Raw genomic sequence first — 22,711 nt, 5'->3', positions numbered from 1 at the left:
AAAGGACTTAATGGACAAAGGACAAAATGACAATGTCTCCCCTATATGCTTGGATACTAAGCTAGGTTTGACGAAATGATATTGATGACAAAAGGACAAAGGATTGACAAGGTCTAGACTTCTTAACAATGACTTAGGGTTTATCAAAGATTTGGATTACTCAAGTATGACAAGACCTAGTTTTGACACTATATGCAAAGGGTCAATTGCTATGATATGATAATGACTTTAATATGATATGATAATGACTTAGGCTTAATGAAGAGACTTGGGATATGCAAATGCAAATGTATGACAATGTCAACCTAAGATGAAACCTAAGGTTTAATTATGAAATGATATTACTCTTATGCAAGAGGACATATGCAAATGGATGACTTCTATTGATATGCAAAAGAAGTATGACTTAGGTGAAACCTAACCTTGATACTTGACAATGACTTTGAAAAATGCAACCTAGGATGAACCTAAATGTAAGTGACATAAGAGTTGAGACAAGTTTTTGAACAATGTTGGATAACCATGCTTGAAGGTGTGTTTGAACCTTGTTGAACTTTTTGTTGGATGAATGTCTCTTGTGTTTGATCTTGTTTTGATCAATGTGTTTTGCTTTTGAAATGGGATAACATTCAACTTTTGACAATCAAAGAATACAAGATGTTAAAACTTAGACTTAAGACAATCATGCTCATTTCCACATTCCTTAGGGTAGGCAAAGACATTAGGTACTTGAGAGGTAGACTCATTATGGGATTCAAGGAGAATACATAGATGCTTGACCCCACGGGCTCCCCTCCACGGCACTCACTTCTCAGGGCAGCCAAGCATCAGTCCCCATGGAATCTCCCCATGGCGAACTTAGTATCTCTTCCAAGTATCTGAATTTGTCCTTCTCAAGCAACTAGAAAGGTTTTTGGCCTCTAAAAACAAGGTATGTAGTAAGGATTTCTGTTAAGCATTACTCCTTGATGTCATGCAAGCATGATTGAGACATTAAGCCCATCAAGATACCAAACAAATGTAGTCGCGCAAGCACGATTTAGACCAAGAGGCCCTACTTAGATGTTGATATGAGAAAGAGTCCAAGGGTCATCACTTCCCAAGTAACTACAATTCCCACGTAACACTTCCTTCAAAGCTTTCGCTCATCAAGTATTTGTTTATAGTGAGTTAGAATGCCAAGGAATTCTAGCCGTACTCACTTTTGGGTCATCCCCTTCTCACGATTATCACTCGCTTGCTAAAGCAAAGTGGTCGGGAAGGCAGGCCCTCTAATGGAGACAAACAATCAACAACACAAGCATGGTATCGAAGATCTGGATTTCTGATCACCCTATGAAGGATGAGAGCATACTCTCCTACTCCAATGTCATACTTAACAAACAAAGCAAAAAAAGGTTCATTTCCACCTATTTATAAATCACTAAGTGCCTAATTAAAAAAAACACAAACACAAAAGTTTGGTTGTTTCTCCAAGGCAACCTGCAAAACACATGTCAGAAGTTTGATTTGTTGTCTTTGACCATCGAATCTGCATAACACATGTTAGTAGTTTGATTTTTAGTCTTTGTCATGCGTATGCCAAGATCCTGCACAAATAATTAGTACCAAAATCCAAAACATAGAAAACAGAAAGCAAAAACACCAAAAATTATTTGCATGAATGCATGATTAATTTGCCAAGCTAAATTAATCTAGATGAAGGTTGCATGATTTTGTTTTTTTCAAAATTTTGACCATTTTACAGTAGCATAATTAAAAATGTCATAACTTTCTCAATATTTATCCAAATTACAAACCGTAAAATGATCTGGAAAGATAACAACGTGGTCTAATAAACCCAAAAATCGTTTATTTTAATTCGGCACGCATTTTTTTACGTTTTCAATTGATTATGACTGTTTTTTTCTTCAAAGAAAAATCTGCAATTTCTCCACAAAAAAATCTGCAACTTCACAAAACATTCCAAAAGATATTAGATCCAAGCATTTTCACGTCGGGTTCACCAATTAATGTAGCATAGAAATTAGGAATCATCACAAGATAAGTAGATCAATCAAAACACAAGACATGATAGCTCAATCAAAAGAACACTCATTGAAATGAACCTAATCCTAAGCACACTCAATAGAGGTATGGAAACAAAGCATTCAAAGATGAAATATTACGCAAACCAGATGTAGAATTGAACACTCCTTCCATGCGGCTCCATTGTTGTTCTTTCCTCTTCAATGGGTTTGTGGATCTCACCTACAAGTGCACACACAATTGAAAGCAAAAAGATCAAGAGTACTAGAAACGAAAGTTCGGTAGTTTGATAGAAAATTCGGATTCGGGATTCAAAGGGTCAAGGTTCAAGGGTCAAGGGATTTGATTGAAGAAATTCATCCAATTTATAGAGAAATTGGAGAAAAAGACAAGATTAGCATGAAATTGATATTTAGGCAATTGATTTCAAAATGGGAAAGATGAGTGAAAAGAAGAAGGTTATGACACCTTCTATGTCATAAATTATGACATATTGCCAATGCAAAGCTTAGAGGACTAGAACCTTATGACATCTTGCTATGCCAAGAGTATGACGCATGAAGCACAAAAATAGGGAGCACTAAAGACAAGTTAATTAGGTGGAAATTGCAATTAGGAAATTAGAAAATAGGTGGAATTAGGAATTAGAATTTAGAAATTAGGAAATTAATGAAAATTAGAAATTAGTGAATTAATCAATAATTTTTCATTTATTAATTAATTCATTCACAAAGAGGAATAATTAGCCAATTAAATGAATATTTAATTGTAATGAGAAAACTTAGGATAAATAAGTAATTTATTAATCCTAAAGGAAGAAAATGATAAGCAAGGTTAAATGACTAAATCATGAAGCCCTAGAAGGCGAATTAGGTCTTGATGAAAGATAATTGATTCGATTCGATTTGATTTTGGATTGATAAATGACCAATGTGATAAAATGATTCGATTGATAAATGATTTGATTGAGATTGGTTGACAAAAATCAATGACAAATTGACCAAATTGACATGATTGAAAAGGACAAGGATCGATGACGAATTGATCGCAATATGACAAGATTGACAAAAGGACAAAGATCAACCAAAATCATGATTAAAGATTGTTGACAAGATCAAATTCGAAAGCGAGACAACTGAAGAATGTAGAAGAAAGACTCGATGCTCGCAAATGATAAAGACCAAGTGCGTGACATAGGAGAAATGTTAATGCGATGCAAAAACCTAAAATGAGGCAATGCGCAAATGTTAAAGTATGACCTCGCAAGCGTTGACCATTTTTGGGTGTCTACAGTGATTATTGTTAGTGTTGTTAGGAGGGTGAACTCCTTCTTTGTATATTTTCAACTCACCCTTCTTTATCATGGCTTCGTCCATTCTGATTCCATTATCAATCATCTTTCCAAAATTTTCATGTCCTTTTATTTTTAGATGATAACTCATTTGATCATTTAGGTTGTTGATGAATATGTCCATTTTTTCATACTCTGGCACTGTATGAGGATTTCATGAAGCTAACCATCTCCATCTTTGTAAAAATATCATGAAAGGTTCTCCACTCTTTTGTTTGGCATTACATAGGTCTAGCATTGTTACTTCATGTTTGTATGTTGTAAGAGTATTGTGAAACAAACTTATCCACCAATTTTGAGAATGATCTGATTCTAGGTGGAAGTTTGGAGAACCATTCCATAGCTAGTCCAGTTAAGATTTTCGGAAATAATCTCATCAAGTAGGTATCCTCATGTTCCAACTCCATACTCATTGTGCAAATTTCTCATATATGATCTTGAGAGTTAGTGATTCCATCATATTTTTTGTATCTAGGAGTTTCACAACCTATAGGAAATGGTATCATGTTTAGATTTCTGTCGAATGGATAAGGACAAATTTCTTGAAGCGAGTATCTTCTAACGTTTCCTCTCTGCATAGCTTGAATTTATGTTTGCAGTGTTTGTATTAGTTGTGTGAGAGTTGTGATAGGATTATCAACATGATTTGTTCTTGCATAACCATGATTTTATATTCTAGGAGGATCTTGGTCTCTTCTTGTATCATCTCTACCGCTTCTTGTATCTTCATTGGATTGAACGTTATTCAGAATTTCTACGTCATCTCTTTTGGGAATGTAAGTTTCCTCATTGGTTTTGGTGTTACTAGGAATTGACATGTCATTCATTTTGAGACCAAAAATATCTTCATATTATTCATTATTAGGGGGAGGGTCACTTTTCCTTTGTGTCAATTTGTTCACATCAAAGTCTTGGGGGAGTGTAGCACCAGATTTTGCTAACATTAAGAAATATTTTTCTTTTTCTCCCTCCAATAATTTTTGTATAAATTTATCGAATTGAGGATTTTTTTTGATGTCTCTGACATGTTGTTATGTTATTTCTTCTTCAACTTGTCTTTCATCTTCATGTTCCATGTTTCTGTAATCTTCAGTTATTTCCAATGTTTCAATTTCTATTTTTGTGATCTTTCGTCTCTGAGCCCTGGTTGAAACGGGCATACATGTGTGTTAGATATTGCACTAGGATTCGATTGTCCAAAAGTTGTTTTGATAAGTGATCAACTGTCAATGTAAATTTCATAAAGTGATATGACATGAAAAGATGATACAAGTGTTTAAAAGTTTTCAAGTTTTTTGATCTTCGGTTGTGGAGTGCAATGATGATGATTTTGACAAAAACCAAGTCCAATAGGAACAATATATGCTACGATGTGGGACAAAGTTATCCTGACCAAATGTTGTATTTTTGTGATAAAGGATGATAGATCCTAATGAGAAACTATGTTTTTGAGTGATCAGTTTATCAAAGAGGGTGATGATGCACTTTGAGATGTTTAGATCTTGAACTTGTTGAATGTGAATACTTAATAAATCTTGAGGTGTCTATTTCTAGAGTCTGATTTGACAGATGATAACTTGACCAAGCAAACCAAGAAGACAATCCAAGCACAAAATGACAGATAACAAGTGTTTATGTTCACTGTAAACTAACCAAGCAAATATGACAGATCTAAAAAAGACATGCAAGAAGACAGTTCTGGACAGACAGAGACATAAATTCGTATGACACCTTATACAGCCCCGAACGACAATTTAGACAGGCTTATACGACAAACCATAAATATTGCATGATAGAAGACATAAAATAGTATGAGCTTTCTCACAGAACCAGATGATAAATGATGACACAAAATTCCCTACTAAACTGGCTCGTACGACAATTCTCACTGGACCAGATGATAAAAGATAACACAAATTTTTCTATTAAACTGGCTCATATGACAATTCTCATTGGACTGGATGATAAACTAGATGCCTCATATGACAAACTAACAAAATCATATGACAGAGGATAGATTAGAGACAAAAACTTTGTTTGGATAGATTTTTGATCAATGAAGTTTGATGTTTTGCTTTTGTTTTCTAGTTTCTTAGATGTCTGATTTTCTATTTCAGGGATGAAGACATAGTAAACACATGATATGTTAAGTGACCTCAAGCATAGTATGCTACCTAAGGAAGTTGGCTGAGAGAGAAAACCTTTTCTTGCAAACTTAGATACACACCCAATAGCTAATAAGAATATGACCGCTGAGTCTCACACAATGGATTCTCAAAGCCATATTATCCAACTCCAAACGCTAATGGGGGCACGATATGGAAAGTGTCTTGGGAGAGTTTCTATCTCTCTTGCACAAAGATTATCCCCCTTTTAGAGGTGAATCAGGTAGATTCTAATTTAATTCAATGCGTCGGGGTATAGACTCAATTAAGAGGTCTCCTAGCCTTGAAAACCAAGGTTTGATATACCCGAAGGTACAAAGGAGAGCTATTCTCGAGCACTATCATTGACTTGATTTTCATTAAATCACGTTTATTTTATAGTGGGTTTGAGTACTTGGTGTTAGCCATTCCCACTTGGATCGTTCCCCTCTCACTGACCTTATTGGCTTCGGCCTTATAGGCTCCTCGAGAGGGCAGGCCTGCTAAAGATATGCACTAATGAAAGCAAAGGATGAGTCTGGCTTTCTAACCACCTAAGAAAGGTGAGAGCATACTCACCTATCATAAGATCACATAATACATGCTTGTTCATTCCCTTTAGCAAAAATAAGTGTGCCTATAAAATTTAAAGAAGACATAAAGTTTGGTTGAGTCCTCCTAAGCAACTTGCAAAATAGATACATTAGTAGTCATGATGTTTGGATGAAATGAAGCTTTGACAAGTGTAATCTTCAACAATCATCCTGCAAAAACTAGTTAGGCTACCGAAAAACTCACAAACACTCCAGGGTTAGCATTAGTAATAACCAAATTGAAGCACGAAAACCCTAAAATGCAATCTATTTTGAAAACAAAAAAACATAATTTCGTACGATAATTCTCATCTAATTGTACAACAATTCTCCCTACTTGTACGAGGCAGAAAGGGAACTTGTACAAAATTATGAATCAGACCCGGCCAAAAACTTGCTAAATTGGAAATTTGATGATGCTAAGAGGACAAAAATGAGCTTTTCGACCCCATAGTGGGTGCCAAAATGTCGGGCATGTGAAGTGTGATACCTACAGCTATAACACAAACACTTAATAGCTCATTACAAGCATGGTTAGAAAATAATAAGAAAACAAAGATGAGCCATGACAAAGTGACCTATCACCTCCTAAGAGATGCGAGTATGGATTTTCTCTTAGATCTAGATAAGCAATCCCAGTGACTTGACTACACCTAGATGGAGGATTTGAAATGATAATGATATGCAAAGATGAGATTTATTATGATAAATTGATCCTAGAGATTGATTAAGCTAATGATATGCATGATTAAGCTATGATGATGATGCAATTAAGCTAGAAAAGAGACTGATTAAGCTACATGATTCAACAATTATGCTAAAAAATGATCAAATCAAGCTAATGCAATTGCCTATAGCAATAATGCTCAAATGATATGCCTATAGTAACAATGCCTAAATTGATAATGAGATGGGATCCTTTGTGCTCCAAAATAGGGGATATTTATAGGATTTCCAAGGCTAGGGGTGAGGTGGCAGGAATCAACGGTCAAGATTGAGTATGAAGATATCAAGGGTAAAATTGGAAGAGGTTGGAGAAGAGGTTAGAGGAAGAGAAACTTGTCATCTCTGTGGTGACAAGTGTCAAGGAGATTTTCTCATAAAAGGGCAAGTGTCCAAGAGAGGAGACATGTGGCCAAAGTGCCATGTGTCTCAAGAAGAAAATATCCACACCATAGGAGGTTAGGATAAGGAGGTTAGAATGTGAAAGATAGGATAGGGTTGGTTAAACCCAAGGTTAGGTGGAATGGGTTAGGTTAGAGGGATGGTTAGGTTAGGGGGTTAGAAGTTACGAGGCATGTGGGTAATTTGAATTTAAAAATTCAAAAAATAGGAAAAGACTAATTAATTCTCAACAACTCATAAATTGATTTGTTTTAATTAATTAGAGGATTAGAATAATTAATTGAAATGGGGGGGGGATTAACTAATTTAAATTAATTAATCAAAGGGGACTATTGAAATGAACCTATTAAATAAATCCTTAGATTTATTAATAAGTAGATGAAAGGGAGAATTTAATCAAATTGCCTAATGAATTCAATTTAATTAGGAAGGGGGATTGACTAAATAATTGCTTATTTAATTAATTATCTTTAGACCATTTTTAGGTGTATATACCATCATTATACGTGGGCTCAGGGTGCAAAAAATGGGAGGAAGCAAGCACAATTGCTCCAGATAGATGCTCGACAACAACTGTACAAGAGGTTGGTCCTTTCGTTCTTGTCATCAAGATTTGTTTGCAAGCTCCTTTGCTTTCCTTGCATTGTCTTGTTCACTTTGTTTAATGGTATCAGATTTGGCAAAATATGGATCCTCAACCTCCTTAGCCTCTCCATTCTATGACTGCCAGTTATAAAGACAAGTTACTGGACATACCAATATCCCTAGTTATGATTCACTATCTTTCTGTCATCAAAATATTTAGGTCTTAAAAATCTTTAATATCATCTGACATTGATCCATCACAAGGAAATCCATACATCTGATAAATTGGATTTACTATCCATTCCTCAAATTTGATATAATTTGATCTTATGTAAGGAGAATCCCAAATAGAAGTCCATAATTGAACAGGTTGCTCCTCCCCTTGGCTATTTCTGACATTAAGCCTCAATTCCTCAGGTCACATACCCCTAAAACGTCCATAGAATAAGATTAAATACATCAATAATGAGTAAAAATTATAATTAGGGTAATTACTAGGGCATAATTGTTGTAGATAGATGCTCGACAACAAATGTACAAGAGATTGTGTTGGAATTATGGATGAATTGATTATGTGTTGTATTGATGTTTTGTCATTGATGTCAACACTAACTGTTATGGTTGGTTACTGGCAGATAGGTTTTGGTTACCGACATAAGATCTAGTGTTACCGACAGAAGGGACTATTTGTTGGATACTTCCGACATGTTTGGATCAATGGAGTATGTTTGATTTTAAGAGTTACATGTTCCTAGAGTATATTTTGGTCAGTTGGTATTGACTTGGTGATTGATGCTATCATACACTCTTGTAAACCCTTACCAACATGGGTTTAAGGTTTTATCGACATGTCGTGCCCAAACTTTTGGGCAAAAAATGGAACAACAATTTTTTTTTTTAACATCAAATCTCATAGAATAATCTACATTTATAATGATGTCAATTACGTTTTGTCTTAACTAAGATGTAGATAGTATTGTTTACTAGGATTAGAATAATTAATTCAATCAATAGGACGACAATAGTTAGTGAAGGCTAATTTATTTCCTAAGAGGATCATCGCAATTTAATTAATTAAATCAACCTAATTAATTTACCGCTAATTAAAGTCGAGGGATATTTAAATATCTCAATTTCATTTAAGACATTCCAGACAAAAAATAATGATAATGCTATATTAAATTTAAAATTAATTAATTGGGCGCATGCAAATTCATTATTTAAATTTAACCAATAAGGTTACAAATTCAATAATGTGATTTGCCCAAATAAAAGTAATTTATACTATAGTCAATATTAATCTCCCCTAAACCCTCAAATTTCAACTATTAAATAATTTGGCCAAAGATTGGCCTCATAGGATAAAAATTCGTATAAAATAATTAATAATTTTCATTAACCAATTTCCCCCAAATTAAAATTCAGCTAAAAGTGAAAGAGGTCTAATTATTACTTAAGCGTTCATTAATATATTAATAAAATTAAATTAAATAGGTTTTAAACTTAACCTCTTATATATATATATATGTGTGTGTGTGTGTATATATATAGCATATATAAAAAATATATATATATATATAAACAATTGGATAAACAAATCTAAATTTATATCTATTTATACATATATATTTTTTTAATAAAATGAACCAATTATACCCACTAATTATTATATTGCAACTTACAAATAAACCCTAATTTTAAAAGTTATAATTAAAACTATAATTCAAATTCCTCTCATTTTTATCTGCTAACCCTAACCGAATATGGGCTAGGGTTGCATTACTAATATACTTTTATTATTTAAATGCTAACCCTAACCTGAAATTGGGTTAGGGTTACATTTTTATCAATCAAAATTCTTTTCTTTTACCCTAACCCGAATTTGGGTTAGGGTTTAATATTTTTTTTTTTTTTTTGTGTGTGTGTGTTTTGTGTGTATTGTAGGGTATGGCGGCCATGAAGCGACGGCGAGTTTGAGAGAGAGAGACACAGAGGGGGGGTTCGAAGGAGGAAGAGGCGTGCATGGGGAAACCACTGTGGATGCCCACAATGGCGGGCCCATGCCGCTCACTGTGGTTACCCATAGTGGTAGCCCCAACGCCGCTTACTGTGGTCAACCACAGTGGTGGCGCCGATGCCGCCCACTGTGGTTACCCATAGTGGCAGACGCAGCTTTGCCCACTGTGGGTAACCACAGTGGTGGTGCCAATGCCGCCCACTGCAGATGCCCACAGTGGTGGGCGCGGCCTATGGCACCTTCCGGGGAGGGGTAAGGGTTTCGGCCCTCCCAACAAGTCTCCTTTAAAATAAAATAAAATTGTTATTTAAAAAAAAAAAAATGTAAATATACATACATACATACATACATACATACATACATACATACATACATACATACATACATACATACATACATACATACATATATATATATATATATATATATATATATATATATATATATATATATATATATATATATATGTCATTTCCTGGGGGTTAGAATCTCTTTTTTTAAAAACAGAAACATGCAGGAGTGCTATAAATGTAGAGACAACATTTAAAGAGATATAGTTTTGTCTTTTTGTCTTTTTGTCTATTTTTTTTTTTGTGAATGATTTATTTTAACATGAATATATTAACTTATATCCTCATTTTATTCCTAATATGAGTTATTTAAACTAACCATTCTCTTTTCAAAATAATTTATCATAATGAAGATATTTTATTCTCATAGTCTAGGACTAAATCTGCATATTTTTTTTTTTTTTACAACAATAAATATTATGACAGTAAATAATAGCAGCAAGCTAAAAACTTTAAATAGTTTATTTTCTTCAACAGATGTAGAAATTGTTGGCATATGCACACTCCAATGAGACATTGTATGTGATTGAAGGTTTTGTCATTGATGGCAACCTTACAATCTTATGGCACTGGCAAAGGCATTATACCGACATTAGTAGATCACACTCTACACCGGCACTCAGGACACCGGCACCGACACAAAAGAAAGGAAGTATACCAGCACAGAGGCTGACAAGATTTTGTTATATTATATTTTGTTTGTTATTGTAAAAATGTGTAAGCTGACTTGGCAAATTGTAAAATGACTTATATATAAGAGAGATCATTGTAGACATTTGAGATAGGAGATAAGCAAAAAGGAAAATATTAGGCAGACCTATTGTGCGAAATATAGGTTAAAGGGTATATGTAAAGAACAGAGCAGGAACCGGTACTGAATCGGGCATTGAAGATGCTATTGTAAAGCTGTACAAGATATTGGATTTGTATAATCCTTATTGTAAGTCAGTGAGACTTCCCATTGACCAGTGAGCTCTAGACAGTTGGCCTTCCTACATGTGCAGGCCCCTATTGTAAGTAATATTCTCTTATTGGCCAGTGAGTGAATATTGTGGGTCACAAATCCCACCAAGGTTTTTCTCACACTGGGTTTCCTCATTAAAATCTTGTGTTATGGTGTGCTTTTCATGTGGATGTTCTTGATTTTATTTATTGCATTATTTCTTGCATACCGGTACACTATCATATTATGTTCTGCATGTTTTAAATTAAGAAATTCTATATACCCGTCAGATACTGATTCACCCCCCCCTCTCAGTATCTGTGGGATCCCTAACAAAAATGCATATATCTATTAACATATACTAGATTTTCTTTTAAACAAGCCAATATGGGCTATCTAGCCTCTTTCTTATATTTTTCCTAAGAACATTAAGGCATATAGGGATAAATGCATTTCTATTTTACTTTCTATGTCATATAGTCATCTATAGGAAGAGATTAAATTTACCTACTTTAGCTTTCTGTTTTTTTTTTTTGAAATACAAAAATGACATTAATAAATACAATTACAACAACATTTAAATATTACAGGAAAAACACTTAAAACATTCTCATTTCTCTTTCTACATCTCTCTTTTTTTATATATAAATTACAGAGATAATAGATGACAGAATTTAGTTAAATGACATATTTAAATAAAATACAGTTTTCTTATAATGGATAGATTTCAGATAAAAGACAACAACATTAACATTATAGCCTTTCATTCAAAAACATTTTCCTCATAAGAATATTTTGAATACAATAGTCAACTTTTACAATGGGTGAAATACCCCAACTGGTCTCTCATTCCTAATAATGAGGACTTAAGTAAAATAATACATTTCTTTATACAAAAATAAATACAACATAAAGCTCCTCATTTACATTTCTGCAACTAAAATATAATAATACATTTCCTATTCTTTTTCTGCAACTAAACTGAAATCAACAACTCCTAGCTTTCTTTTTTTTTTCTTCTTTTCCAAGTAATCTGCATACAAATCTTAAGGCTATGACCATGGGGTGCTCACCTCCCAGCCTAGACTTACTAGAAGCCACCCCCGAGCTTGGAGAACCAAGTCCTAGATGGGTTACACTCAAGCAAACACAAACAAGCAAGGGATAAACTCAAGCAAACACATTCCCATCCCAAGGCTGAAACTTCATCACATAATGTGATGTTTACAAGGGTGGAAGTGGACCAAATACCTTTGAGGAGAACTGCAAGATAGTAGATCACAACCAACTCATGGCAACCAAGAACACAACAAAAATCATCTTAACCCAACAACCTTATGAACCCCAAGGCATACATGTCATGTTTTCTCCCCTTATGACCCCCTAATGCATAAACACAACTATGCAGCAAGGGTCACATAAACAAACCCTTGAGATCACTCACATAATGAGAGCCTCTCACTCTAAGGCTGTCAAACTCCTTCCACCACCAAGACCATTCTACCCTCCCAAGGGTAAGAAGGCCTTGGATACTCCCAAAACACAAGAAAATGTATAAACAGAAATAAGAGGAAGATCACATAATATTTTCAAAAAGGAAAAGACAAGGAAAAGAAACATTTACATTCAAGCAAGTATGAAAAAAAAAGCACCAACCTTGAATCTGCCAAGGGTATTTCTAGGGAGAGCTTGGAGAAGAGCAGCCCAATTCCACAGATCTTTTCTACAACACTTAGCCAAAATTTCTATTCCAAAATTGGTTTTCTTTCAAAATTGCAAGATCTCCAAAAATGGAGAGTGGGTGATTAACTCACTAAGTCTCAATCTCTAGCCTAAGAAGGCTTCTCTCACTCTTTCCAACCTCTTGGATAGAGTGAGAGGCTCCCATTGGTTGCTCTTCCTTAGGTCTTACACACTCCCTAACCAAGGCACCTCAAGAAGAGGAATGAAATGGGGAAAAGGAATGACACCTACCAAGAAGGTTATCTAACCAAAGATGGCACTCCTAAAGATGAAATTCGGCCATCTAGGAAAACCCACTTTTTTGGGTGGTTAAACAAGTCCTAGGGGAAGGACACATGGTTAAATTTGGCCTTCACCCATAGGTACCCCATGAGGCCCAATACAAATGCTCCAAAACTTACTCTAGGAGTTGATTTAACACTTTGAAAGTCCACCTAAAGTTAACCTACGGGTCAACTCTAAGTTGACCCTCCTTATGGCTCACTATCCTAGATTTCTTGGAACCTTCAAGGATAATTTGGAAATATATCAATTAAACAAAAAGTAAATCTCTCAAAAAGGTGACATGCAATTGCCAACACAACATACAACATATGTGTCAAGTGACACTACAAAATAATTCCACATCACAAATACACACATGGCAATTGTCCCTTGAATGATTTAAACAATTTAATAAATACAATTTACACACATGCAAACATTTATGTTTAGAAATAAAATATAATACATACGAGGTGTTGTCTCTCCAAATAGACAACCCCTGGTTTACTAATGTACATAGGCCTAGGCTTGATTCTCTATAATGTTTCCATGGTCACATGGATAATTTTCCTGTGCATCTCAATTACACATAAGTACTTTCGAATAGCCTCATATAATATTAAACACATAAATAAGAATACAAATCAATCACTCTGCATGCAATTGACATCATACAAATTAATTTACCATATATCAAAGAAAATCCACATAAGCAATTATCGTAGTCCTCATAAACTTAATCCATTCATAAGATATGCATCATATTTCTAGCATCATAATAAAGTCCTACAAATCAAATAATGACCTACACCATCTCAATGTTATCCTATTCTAGAATCATATAACATTCTATATCCACAATGCATAGAAATGAGCATCAATATATCAATGTTATCCAATTCCTGGGATCATATAAAGTTCTATATCCATAATGCATAAAAATAGAGCATCCATAATAGTTTTGACATGAAAATCACTGAAATGCTAGGATGGGTCAGGGTAGGGCCTCACACCCTCCCCCTCTAGGCATGAACTTCCTCCTGGAGTTCATCAAAAAGATGAGGGTACTGTGATCTCATACGTGTTGCATCCTCCCATGAAGTTGTAACCTCATCATAGCAATCCCACTGGACCCTAACCTGGTCCAGCTCTCAACCTTGAAGGGCTAACGTCCGACGAGCCTAAATGCGAATGGGATCCAAAGATAGCTGCCTATCCAACTCCACCTACAAGGCATCCCAATCTAAATTATGAGACTCATCATAGATATATTTCCTCAAAACTGAAACATGAAACACATCGTGGATGCATGACAGGCTAGGTGGCCAAGCTAGGCGATAAGCAACTAGTCCTAACATCTCAAGGATCTCAAATTGTCCAACAAAGTGAGGTGTGAGCTTAGAAACCTTTCCATAATGGATTGGACTCTTATGCGACCACACTCTCAGAAAAACTCTGTCCCCAACCATGTAACTCCGGTCTATCCTCTTTGCATCTGCATACTTGTTCTGCCTATCCTGTGCCTCTCTAAGGCACTATCTAATTAAAATTACCTACTACTCCATATCACAAACCATCTCAGGTCCTATGGCCACTCTATCCTTAGTATGGTCCCAACTCAGAGGTGTCCTGCAAGGTCTGCCATACAAGGCCTAAAAAGGTGGTATCCCTAAAGAAGTGTGATGCCCATTATTATAGGCAAACTCTACTAAATGAAGGTACTCCTCCCATCGAGTCTGATGATCCATGACATACATGCGTAGCATATCCTATAACACCTGGTTAACCCACTCTGTCTGTCCATCTATTTCTGGATGATAGGCTGTGCTGAAATTGAGCTTGGTGCCCATTGCTGCCTATAATGCCTTCCAAAAGGAAGAAGTGAAGAGGGAATCCCTGTCAAAAATAATCTTGCGTGGAATGCCATGAAGCCTGACAATGTCTCGCAAGAAGACCGATGCCACTGCTGGTGCTATGAAGGTAGTCTAGACTGGTGAGAAGTGGGCCAGTTTGGTCAACTTGTCAACTATCACCAAGATAGCATCATGGCGACAGGATGACATGGGAAGACCAATGATGAAATCCATGGATATAGTATCCCACTTCCACTCTTGTATAGCATGAGACTGGAGCAACCCACTAGGATGGCGGTGCTCTACCTTAACTCTCTGACACTCAAGGCATCGAGCTACTAACTCAGCAATAAGCTATCACATACCTGTCCAATGATATAACTGCCTCAAGTCTACATGCATCTTCTTAACCCCAGGATGCGCTGCATAAGGAGCTCTGTAAGCCTCCATGACAATGAACTCTCGCAATCCCCTAGGAGAAGGTACATAGATGTGCCCTCTATGGCGTAATAGTCCATCAGACTCTAAGGAATAATCCACATACTTCCCTTCCAGGGTCTCCTGTGATCAAATCACCTGATAAACCTCTAGATACCATCCATCCTCTGGCAACTGCTGCAATATACGATCTCTCAAGTCTGTGCTCATAGATATGGAGTATACCTCATGTCGTCTCCTACTCAAAGCATCTACAACTATGTTCTCTTTCCCCTTGATGTAGTGGATATCAAAATCATACTCGCATAGAAACTCCATCCATCTCCTTTGACGAACATTAAGATTAGGCTAGGTGAAGATGTACTGCAAACTTTGATGGTCCAAATGAAGCTGGAAATGATGATCCAAAAGGAAGTGTCTCCACCTCACAAGTGCATGCACTATTGCTGAAAGCTCAAGGTCATGTGTAGGGTAGTTAAGCTCGTGAGTCTTAAGTTTCCTAGACTCGTAAGCTATAACTCGACCCTCCTACATAAAGACTGCTCCTAATCCATTCAAAGAAGCATATGTGCATACCATGAAATCAGTCGTGGGGTCTAGCACAATAAGAATAGGTGCACTAGTGAGTGCCCTTTTCAGATCCTGAAAATCCCTCTCACGCCTTTTTGTGAACTCAAATTTCTTTCCCTTTCGCTGAAGGGATGTAATGGGATGTGCAACTCTGGAAAATCCCTCAACGAAGTGTCTGTAGTACCCTGCTAGACCCATGAAGCTCCTGACCTCTATCACACTAGTTGGTGCTGGCCAATCCATAATAGCTCTGATCCTGGATGGGTCAACTAAGATCCCATCACTAGATATAACATGCCCAAGGTACTTGATCTCTGATCTAAAGAAAGCACACTTTGACAAACTGTCGAACAACTGGTTGTCCCTCAAACACTGCGAAACCTACCTCAAATGCTCCTCATGCTCCTTCTCATTCTGAGAATATATCAAAATGTCATCGAGGAATACAATCAAAAATCGGTCGAGGAAAGTGCAGAATACCCCATTGATGAGACTCATGAATATAGCCGGAGCATTCGTAAGACCGAAAGGGACCACAGTGAACTCATAGTGGCCATATCTAGTATGAAATATGGTCTTGTGGATATCACTCTCCACAATCCTCAACTGATGATACCCTGACTTCAGATCTATTTTGGAAAACACTTTAGCACCCTAAAGGTGATCAAACAAATCATCGACCCTGGGCAAGGGATAACGGTTCTTGATGGTTACTTTGTTCAGCTACCTGTAATCCATGCATAACCGAAAGGACCCATCCTTCTTCTTCACGAAGATGACTGGTGTGCCCCAAGAGGAGATGCTAGGATGAATGTAACCCTTCTCTAAGAGTTACTCAAGCTACATCTTGAAATCATTAAGCTCATTTGTGGTCATCCTATAAGGTGCTCTTGAAACTAGCTTAGCTCCTGGTACAAGATCTATGTGGAAGTCAATCTCTCTGCTAGGTGGCATACTAGGTAGCTCGGTTGGAAACACATCTGCAAACTCCTAAAGGATGGGATGATCATCTAGGGAAGGCTCCTTCTCATTTTCTTCCTCTCTATCACTGATGGCGATAACAAACAACTGGCATCCCTTTCGCATGCTCCGCTTAAGCTACATAGCAGAGATCATATGAAGAGACACGGGCCTCTGAATCCCAGTGATTACTATGGGAGCACCATGATCATCCTCACACTTGATCTTTTTCAGGCGACAATCCATCTTGGCTCTATGGGCGTAAAGTCAATCCATGCCAAGTACGGTGCCATAAGATCTGAGCGGTGTAACTCTAAGGTCTACTAAGGTGGTGGTATTACCAATCTGGAGCGAACATCCCCTAACCTCTGAATCCAATAACACTCTAGCCCCTGAAGCGAACTCCACTTCCCAATTGACACCTTGCCTAACTACCACTAGCCCGCAATGCTCCACAACCAATGGAGATATAAAGGAGTCAGTAGCTTTTGAGTCAAACAATATAGAAATACTGATACCTCTGATCATATCTGCAGCCTCAATAACTGTGGCCAGGTGCTCTGCCTAGCGGTTGTCAACCGCTGCGAAGAACCTATGGGACTCGCCCATATCTCCAACTGTAGGCTCTGATGCTACCATCCTCTAACTACCTGTCATCTGACCCTGCGAAGACTCTCTCACCATGTGCCCCATGGCTCCACATGTGAAACAAGCACCGCATGCCTGAAACTGTGCGCCCTAAGGCCTAGAGAAAGGCTGCCCACCTGTCCTGCTCAAACCACTGTACCCACCCCTGGAGGAATGCTGAGTCTGAGCCGAAGGTGTGTAAGTATCTTGTGCTCTCTAGTCACACCTAGGACCTGTTACGTCTAACTTTGAAAGATAATATACTGAGAGGGGAGGGGTGAATCAGTACTTCAAACTTTTTTTGAAAAACAATTTTAGTGATAAACACAAACTAAGTATTGCTGATCTCATAAATATATAATACTGAAACATAATCATAGAAATGACATCCATCAAAATTTCACTCCATAACACAAATATTTTTGGTCACGCAGAAAGTCTTGGTTAGAGAGAAAAACTGCAGTGGGGATGGCACCCACAACTTCACTACTGCAGTAATCAAGATTGCTCGGTTAGAGCTACATGTTTAGCTATTTTTGATAGCTTACCCTGTTAGGAGTATAAAGACATTTAGATCTACCTTGCTAAAGGATTTTAGAAACACTTCTACAAAATGTTGTACCTGGTTAAAGGCTTTACAGTCTATAGACTTTATTAGAGTCTTTTACCCTATTAAAGGTTTCTAACACAACTTAATAATTCAATCAAAATCTTTACAAAATATCCATAACTTCACATCTAAAATGTTATAGCAGACTCTATGTGCTCAATATAAAATTACCTTGCTCATAGCATTCCTCGGTAATTGATAAATAAACTCGGTAACCACTTCTGTATACTCTGTCCCTTAAACTATTTTCTGAAACCTTCTCGGTAACCTCTGAATATCTCAGTCAATCTTCTTTCTTCACTATATGATCACTTTCTATCTTCTCTCTTGATTCTCATGTCATATATCAAATACTCAAATCATTATGTTTATATAGATCTCTGAGATGGTGATCTGTTCATGCTTGGATCATACAAACATGTTTTATTGAATGAATAAACATAGAAATTATTTCATTGGATATTCTTCCTAAAAATCATACAAAATCTTTAAGTGCAATTTCCTATGTAATAACGGTTTCATCTTCTCGAATCTTGTTACACGTTTCACATGTGTGTCCAGGTTCATTGAATTTGGTAACACATTTCCACTCAGTTTAGATTAACTCGGTATACCTTCTTTGCTGCTCGGTAGACATATGATCCTTACTCGGTAGATATTTTGTATTCGTCTTGGTTCATAGCTTGGTGAATATCATCTCGGTGACTTGTCTCTCTTTTGTAACCGACACCAGTAGCCTTGGTATTTACCAACTGGACTTTTCAGTAGTATTAACCAACTAGTGTATATAGGATGACTTTGGGCATAAAAGTAATGACAACTTAGTAAATAGCAACAATCTCCCCTTTTGACATTAGTTTGGAATGTTTGACAAAACTCCTTTCAAAGTCATAACACAAAATCTATATACTTGCAAAATAAACTAAAATGTCAGTATATACATTGTTCAAATAAATACTCCCCTTATCAATATTCTGTACATAACTTGATGTTCCATACTCTATATTCCATGCTCGTGATGTTCCATGCTCTTGATGTTCCCTGCTCTTGATGTTTCATGCTCCCCCTGATAATTTCTACTGTACACTCGGTATATATGATAAACTCTATACACTCAGATATTCTGTATACTCGGTACACTCCCCCTTTTTGACAAACATCAAAACTAGTTACCATTTGGTGGGGAAACTGATCAAAAATAGATTTATACTTTGTACGAACTTCTGTAAGAGCATTGGTAAGTGCATCCTTGACACTTTCTATTATTGTATTCTGAGCTATAATATCAATGGACAGTGTGATCAAACCATCTAAAGTGCTTCCCTCTACTTGAGTTGACAATTGGGTAGCTCCCTTGATCTATTCTTGAACTGATGACAAATGGGGAATAAATAATGTTTGAAGAGTCATGATATCCATCCTTATTTTATGCTCTTCATTCCAAAGTTCTAACTATTGAGCCATAAGGGTTTGTAGCCTTGTATAAAAATTCTGAAGAGAATCTAGCTCGGTAGTCAATTTATTTGAGAGATCGGTAAACTCTTTTTCAAGGACTTCAATCTTATTCTTGATATCTTTGATGAAGAATGAGAATGTACATAACTTATGGAATAAATAAATAATATGCTTGAGTTGAGGGGACAACTCATCAATGAATTCAATAAGCTTTATTTTACCTATAGCAATTTCTTTCTGCACTTCTTCAATCATCTTGGCAGTTAGCTCTTTATGTTTCAATTTGCTAAGGTATTCTGATGCTTCTACTCCCGATTCCTCCAATTGAGTGAGTAGTTCCTCTAGTTGCACATGGATGGTAGCATCTTTATTGATGGTAGCTTCATGTATCATGTCTGTCAATAATGTTTTGACCTTATGAAGTACTCGGTTCTTCTGCTAAATAGCTATATGTCTTTCTTGCTCTACTTTGGCTTTACAAAGCTCACCGAATTCTATCAGTGCTTGCCCTTTCAATTTTGTAATGTCAACATTTGGTAACACAATGAGCTTTGACAAATCTATCTTAAAACTGTGTCTTTTTTCTTTCTTCTCCTTTGATGATGATGCGTTCTCCAGTTGAATGGGTACAATGACTTTTGAGGCTTGTCCTTCCTCGGTATGTTGCTCGGTAGAGGCAACACTTTTGTCGGTTCTTGTAGCCTCTATTGTATCCTTCGATGTTTCCTTGCTCGGAGTTTTAGTGGCAATTGCCTCAGTGGTTGATGGTACTTGGGAAGTTTTCTCACTGGTGACCTAAGAGGTAGATTCATCTGGTTTAACCTTTTGATCCTCTGTGCCTTGATCTATGTCCTGAAGTTTCTTGGCTGTAACTTGTTGGGTGATCGGAGGATAGGACTTAATCCGTTCCACAACTGATTCACTTGATATTAGTTTGGCATAGGAGCTCCCTTCTATCATTTCTCCTTCCTATGCTTTAGTGTCTATTACATCCTCATCTGACTGAATAGTGGAAGCAGGATCTTGCTCGGTGATGTCAACTATTTCTACTTAACCTTTTGGTTCTTTAGCCTGAATCTTGAATATTTTCGTCCATTTTTCTTCAGTTTCTTTTTCAACTTCAAGAAGTAGGCCATTCATCATTTTCAAGGCCCTTTGTTTTACTTAAAAAATTGTCTGGTAGTTTTTCAAATGATCTCTTATGTCATCTACCGACATATCTGGAAAAAGATGAACCAAAATTCTTTCTCTTATTTGCTTCTCCAAGTCCATAGCATATTTCCATCTATTATCAATGTGTGAATATAATGCTTTTGGAAGAAAACCAACCACTTCCAATGGAACTACTCAGAACTTGAGAAGTACACAAATTACTGTCTCTTCTATTTGCCTCTTCTCTTCATCTATTCTTGTATCATATTTTACATATCTAAATGACCCAAATCCACCATATTCTTTTAATTTTGCACAAAAATTGTCAACACTATGTACATCTTCCTTTGTGCTTTTTACAACCTGAAATTTATTTACATCTTCTGACTCTATGTCACTTTCCTCTTTATCCAAAATTAGTCTTCTGGTCTTCTTTCTATAAGTTTTTGTAACCTTAGGCATTTCTACATTCTTCTGCTTCTTACTGGGTGACGCAGCAGATGATCTAGTGTTCGATCGCTTTGCTGGCATGGTCAGTGACACCTTGGTTGTATCCTATTTTTTTCTTTTCAAAACTTTGCCCTTTGGCAACTCGGTGCTTAGTGTAATTTCTGCTTCTTGAGTTTCAGATTCTTCCTCGATCAAAAGTTGATCACTCTTCCTTCTTGCTGTCTTAGTAGGTGTGGAGGTAGAACCTTCTCCAAACTTCTCAATTAAATCCTTGATCATTCTAGTGGCTTTTCTGGCAGCCTTTGGTACTACAATGCTCATTTTTACTTTTTCTTTCACCTCTTCATAGGTTCCATATCTGATCTCGGTAGCATGCCTTGGAAGTGCTAAAAAGGCATCTATCTACTGTTGAGCAATGTCAAAATCTATCTCATAACGCATAGGTGGTAATGATTGAGTCCTGGGTTCTACTGCATTGACATAACAATAGTTGGTATCCACTTCAAAACATATAGTATCCTTGTACTTTTCCACTAGCTGAGGTGGAATCCTGTACCTGCTATGCATCTTTTCCTGGAATCTATTGAAGTAATCATCCATTATCATATTGAAATTATCACCTAGCTGATTGATGAAATCATTTATTTGATGGGTGATAGGTCGGTGTAATTCCCAAACAATGTTACTGACTGAAGGAAAGAATTTCTGAAAATAGAAGAACATACACCCTAAGAGTGACCCAAACTTTAGTGTGTTTGCAGTATTATTCTTCTTCGGTTTCCTTGTTGTATTGAGATTTTCGAAAAGATTCTTCAATAACACTTCACATAAATCAATTTGCATACCCTTTTTAACAATTTTATAAGCCAAATCTATAGCTACACATGGTACACTATTTTCTCTTGCAGACTGGAAGAAGCAATAACCAATAACTCTAATAGCAAAATTGAGTTCTGCATTAGTCACATTGTTCAACTTAAGACCTTTACTATCAGAGTCAACACCTGTTAATGTTATCAATTCCTTCTATGAAATCATCTTCTGTGCTCGGGCATGGTCAAATATAGGGTATCCAGTTATCATGTGAATAATCTCCTTGGTGATCTTGAAAGGTTGATCCTCTAACCACATAAATTGTCATGCACATGGCTCAAGACAAATTTGACCCATTGGGGTTTGAAGACTCGAGGATAGGTTAGGGCTTCGGTCAATCCCTTAACTTTGATATGCTCAAACTTGCTATCTAAGTTTCCATCGGTGCACATTTTGTCATACATATCCTTAATCTTAGTATGACCTAGCTCTTCAACTCGGCACTTGGTATAAAATCTAACATCTTCGATCAATAGAACCCTATCCGGAATAAGAGAGAATGCAGTTTTCTCATCGGGTTCGGATGCCACTTTGGGAGGTAAGGTGTATTCAGTGTAGGCTTCTCAATGCTCTCTACTAC

This window comes from Cryptomeria japonica, chromosome 9, assembly GCF_030272615.1.
Source record: "Cryptomeria japonica chromosome 9, Sugi_1.0, whole genome shotgun sequence".
NCBI lineage: Eukaryota > Viridiplantae > Streptophyta > Pinopsida > Cupressales > Cupressaceae > Cryptomeria > Cryptomeria japonica.
The sequence above is the reverse complement of the archived record's forward strand: the minus strand, read 5'-3'. Positions refer to the sequence as shown.